Raw genomic sequence first — 5,934 nt, 5'->3', positions numbered from 1 at the left:
TGTTATTGTTTTTAAAACTGGCGCCACGTCCTTTGTTCACGGCCCGTGACTTCGAAACCGTGCCAATGTCGGAAGAGAAAAACAATGACCTGTATTCTAAAAAACCGTTCGAAATCATTGTACCTTACAGAAAAAAAAAAAAAAAGAGGTATCGCTTGCACCTTTGTGCGGGTATTCAATTTTTCATCCCTTGGAAACAAATTTATCACGTTTTGTAAATGCACCACGTTTTCTGTGTACCGTTTCAATATCCAATATCCGGTTCCATGGAAGAAAAAACGGAAGCAAAAATATGCTTCGAATATTTATACAGCCCCAGGATTTATACCCATCGTTTAATATCATTCATTCGATACATATTGTTTCCAATGCTTACCCAAATATTATTTCGTACCGTTGTTAATTCAAACAGCACTCGTAAAATCAACACGCGTCGAACGTTTAATAAAAACGTTATCTCGTTGAACGTGCAAACAACATTTCATCCCCGGATGTTCGATTAATATTTCTCCAAACAAACAGAAAAAAAAAAGGGTAACGAAAGAAAATGCAACTTTTCAAATTTCCCAATTTTCCCGGCCCACGCGGTAAACGATAAAATCGGTACATTGATTTCAGCTTCTTCTTTTTTTTTTTTTTTTTTTTTTTTTTGTCAACATATTCTTCCCACGCGGCGTTCGCAAGCGATCAGAGGCTGTCGGACACACCCTTCCCACGTCTTCCTTCCTCTGCAGCCTATCTCGAAGGCTTGCTATGAATTCCTCACAATGGAAGGCTTGTATAGCGGATATTTTATCGCTTATGGGTGGGTACCATGGTGTGCCACGGCTGATTTACATAATAGTAGCCGGTACCGAAGCATGAGACTTACACGTACAGCTATACGAAAACCGCGACTCATCATGATTTATGCATGGACAGGATATTTCGTAACCGTGGGCCCAGGCCGCCGTCACACGTACCAATTTCTTGCATTTCGTCGTACCACTATTTACGCGAACCACCTTGATTTCCTCTCGCCTCTTCTCTTTCCTCTTCTTTTTCTTTCGTCGTCGTGATTAATACGACGATGCATGAGAACGAGAGATCGATCATTATCCGTTGGTATAATTAATAGTATGCAAACGAGTTAAAACGAATCAAGCCGGTGGTGATTTATTCGTCGCCCGAACGAACGACGAGCAGATGTAAGTTGATTTTGACGGTGCCCGCCTCACGCCCAATGATTCCGAGATTAATTCAGTGAACATGAACGAGCGAATAGTAGGTAGCTTGGTCTCGTTTAAATATCCACCCTTAACGACATCATAAATTAGATAAACTCTGTGCGCAGCTGGTGACCGATTTTGCGCTTTTGCCACGGCATCGGCCTTTTTGTCCAATTACAAGAATTTTATTTCTCGGTATGTTAACTCTGTGTCGTTGGAGATATTAGAAGGTGGTTAAGGTAACGATAACGAGGAATCCACGACGATCTATCGAATTTGGTGAGAAATTTTTGTGGAAAAATCGGTCGCTATAGTCTGAACTACATTTTTAACAGTCTCAAGGACACAGGTACACTCTCGTCCATAAATCTCTTGAAATCTGTCGTCAGAGATATTGGAAAGTGATTAAAATAACGATAACGAGGATTCTATGGAAAAGTACCTATATTAGTGACAAATTTTTCTGGAAAAATCGGCCGCTATAGTCTGAACTATATTTTTAACAGTTTTAAGGACACAGGTACACTTCCGTCTATAAGTCTCGTTAAATCTGTCGTCAGAGATACTGGATAGTAGTTAGAGTGACGATAACGAAGAATCCACGATGATCTATCGAATTTGGTGAGAAATTTTTGTGAAAAAATCAGTCGCTATAGTCTGAACTACATTTTTAACAGTCTCAAGGACACAGGTACACTCTCGTCCATAAATCTCTTGAAATCTGTCGTTAGAGATATTGGAAAGTGATTAAAATAACGATAACGAGAAATCTATGGCACACTACCTATATCGGTGACAAATTTTTGTGGAAAAATCGGTCCCTATAGTCTGAACTATATTTCTAAGTCTCAAGGACATAGATACACTCTTGCCCATACCTCTTCTGACACTGTCTACATGTAGGTTAAGAACAGATTTGTATCATACTTAAAAACTGGAACTATTATTTGCCGATTTGCTAATATACCAAGCTAACTTGCTAAATTATCAATCTAACAAAGGAACCTTAGTTTTCCTGTCTTTCTAAGATCTCACCAGAAGTATTCGACCAAAATTCAGGTGTACAATCGATTGTCCGTTGAAATTCCGCGCAACCGCTGAATGTCTTTTTATTTTCAACCCGAAACCTCGTCCCACCGTTCGCGCCCCATTCCAACCTTCAAACGCAGCCCACTCCTGCAACCTATTTCCCCCGAACTCACCGCCCCTACTCCCCCGTAGAACTTTGATTACAATTCTTCCGCGAATGATTCAACATCGAGCGTCCACGGTGCAACTACCATGATCCATCGTCCGAGGGTTAAGCAAGGGAAACAATGAGAAAGAAAAGAGGAAAAAAAAATACGCGACCAGCAGCGAAACAGAGAGAGAAAGAGGGCGAAGAAAGCGGAGAAGAGGTTTGGTATCGCGCTAGTGTCTCGTGGCTGTAATTGCTGCTCCCGAATTAAATAAAAAAAGAAAGGAGCCGAAGGAGGAAAATAAGACGAAGGGAGAAAGAGAGAAGCCGGCTGAAACGAGGCTGTGAGACTCTCAACCCCTCTCACTTGGTCTCTTCCTTCTCCGGCCGATGAAGGGTCGGAGTCGTCGTCGCTGGTGCTCCTCCGACTACCCGGCATATCATTACCCTCACTCTGCCCTCCTGACCCCTCCTCTTGCCCCGCGGGCCACTCTCCTCTTCCCACCTTTTCTCTCCCGTGTCGTCAGTCTCTTCTTTCTTCTCTCTCTCTCTCTCTCTCTTCAGCTCTCTTCACCCTTCCATCTCTTCGCCGGTAGCAACCCTCCGTACTTCGATTCGCGCGGCCTCCAACCTCCCCCTCCGTCGTTCGTCGGCCCACACCGGGGGCAATATGGCCGCCCCTGCACACTGGATACATTACGGCTGCGTTGCTTAATTACGCAAGATACTTCTTCGAGGGGGAATCCCGCGTGCTACCGTTCTCTCTATCTCCCCTCTCTCACTCTGCTACTCCTTCCTCTCCATCCCTTCCTTATAGTAGCCAGCCATCCACCTTAGTTAAGGGGTGAGTTAGGGGAGAGACAGAGAGAAGAGACACCGGCTGAGGTCAAAATATTTCCTACCTCGTTCCTTATTTCCTCGCCTTCAACCTCTCGCGAGATTTCTCTCTCTTTCTCTCTCTCTTGGTCTTTTTCACAGAGGAAGCAAACGGTCGTGTAGCCGTCCAGAAAGTTGCTCGGTCGGACGACAAGGCCAGAGATTCATGGGTAGAAAAGAGAAATGAAATTAGTTTGTTAACGCTCGCGTTCGCAATAAGAGAGATAGAGACTAAATAAATTCTTGGATACGTCTTGCCAATTATCGTAGAAAAGTTCAAGTTTCCCCGTTGTTTGTTACCCCGGCTCGTGTACCACCGCCTCTCCCCGTTCAACCAGAGGGAGAGACGGCTGTGCTTTGTACGACGTGGACATGCGTTCCATGGGTAATTAGGATGTTACGAATGTTTGCGCCAATGTTTATCTTATATAAGTCTAACTTCTCTTCCTTATTTATTTTTTTTACTTCTCCTTTTAGTATTGTTACCGCGGACAGTGGCGGACGAAAGTCTGGGATTACTTGCACGTTGCGAGGCGGTTTATAGACGGAATATTTAATTAGCTTTCAACACTTGCGACACTTTTTCACACAAACCACCTGATTGTATGAAGAATTAGAGAAGATACGTTGCAGAGTTTCTAAGAAGTTCTGCGATATATTAAAAGTGTTAGAAAAATTTCATACACAGGGTGGGCCAAATAAAACGAATTGTCTTTTTAACGAATTCGTCGAAGAACAATTTTTTCCCTACTTCCAACCGCGTTACAGAATCTTCGTTTCGTCTACGTACTTATCAGACAAGAATATCCCCAGAAATTAACAGAAACTCCGACTTAATCAATCCGTAAAAAAAGGTATCCTTATCCCATAAACAATTTAAACCTCAATCCCTCCCGGTCGTTCTTCACCCCTCGTCGAACGTTCCCAGCGACCCTGTGAACGTGCAGGATCGGCGGGAAAAAGAAGAGAAAAAAAATTAAAAATTAAAATTACAATTTCCCTTGAACGGTGTCTGCCTCGCGGAGGCAGAAAACTCGACGAAAGGAGGAAGAGAGGGGCAGAGAAGCTGAAGAAAGAGGAGAGACAAACGAGAGAACAGCGTGGAGAGACGAAGGCTGCGGGTGGAGGGTTTGAGCTGATGGCGACAGAACAGGGTAAAGAGAGTGCTCGGCATAAGACATAAAAAATAATGCGCGCGTAAAAAGGCGACGCCCCGCTTTCGACCAAAAAAGGGTACGGGCAGAGGGAAAATATTCACGGTTTAGTAACGGGCCATGAATAATAAACCGGCGTGGAGTAACGCGAGGTTAGATGAGAGTCCATTAGCCGATCTTACCGGTGGATACAGAAGGTGTTTGATTGTACGAGTTTCGAATACTCTCCTCGAACCTCGACTATGAAATTTTCCTGTTTTTCCCAAATTCGAGCGTTCTCCAATAGAGAAAATCTTCTTACTCCTGGGAGATCTTATGACACATGCTTGAAATGTTTCGTCAAAATTATAGAAGATACAATAGCCGTTCGTTCTTATCGTTACCATTATTAACACTGTTCACTGCCACGCCAGATTTGCACGTTGCTCTCAGAAGGCCAGAAGAAAATTTTCATTATTCTAAGCATAATATCATGCTATGCTTTATTATTCATATTTGTTTAAATTCAAAATAACGTCTAGTTAGCTATGACGTTCGAAGTTTTTATTAATTAAACACTAGAATACACGCGGAACACGAAAATGCTTAAGACTAAGAGAGAACATGCTCAAAATAATAGAAATCACAGCGGTCCAAATATTTTTCTAATTCATTTTATTTGAATTATTTCAAACATTTCAGGCACTCCGATCATCGATGACTATCATGGCGCCGTCGAGGAAGCAATCTCCGGTCACAGGTGACCAACGTGGCCAGCTAACGTGTTAATTCTTCTCCGAAAAAGAGAAACGAGCCGCACAGAAGAATACCGTGCGAGAAGTTAGAAGAGAAGTTCGAGTTGGGTTCGACGAACCCTTCGCAACGGAAGCAGCAGCAGCAAGGTACAAGGAGGCGAGGCACAAGGCGAAAGGATTCACATCCCTTGGAGCCGCGGACCCACGGATCCGTGGCACGGAGGGGTTGAAAAAAAAATGGGCTGGGTGATCGTGGGTGAGTCACTACTATCGGCTTCCTAGGGTGATAGCGCCTGGGGTGGGTGCAGACTTTTTATCTATAGGGATTTGCAGCGAGCCTAGGTCCGGTTGCACCCTTATACCTAACCCCGCAAGCCATCCGATCGACCCACAGAACGACACAGAGAGTGGGACAGAGAGGGAATGAAATTATTCATGAGATGCGCGTAACTGCTGCATCTCTCGATCGGTCGCCGATATTGGGAAGGGTTGCCGGAAGGATAGGAGAATGAAAGAAAAGAAAGAAAGGAAGAATTTGTTATAGGGACAGAGAAACACCGTCTGGCGATGGAAGGAAATTCGAAGGATGCCAGGCTACAATTATCATACAGATGGGAAGCTAGGAAACGGTCCTGATTTTAACGAAAAGGGAGAAGCGAGAGATGCGGTTTTGTCACATAGAATCGCGTCGAAATTTGTCTATGCCGTTGGAAATTACACGCACCGTCGCTCTTAAGTATTAGAACACCCGGAAAGTGTTGTACGATTGAAATTGTTCCTCGACA

The sequence above is a fragment of the Habropoda laboriosa genome, unplaced genomic scaffold, assembly GCF_001263275.1.
Source record: "Habropoda laboriosa isolate 0110345459 unplaced genomic scaffold, ASM126327v1 scaffold40, whole genome shotgun sequence".
NCBI lineage: Eukaryota > Metazoa > Arthropoda > Insecta > Hymenoptera > Apidae > Habropoda > Habropoda laboriosa.
This window is presented reverse-complemented; position numbering follows the sequence as displayed.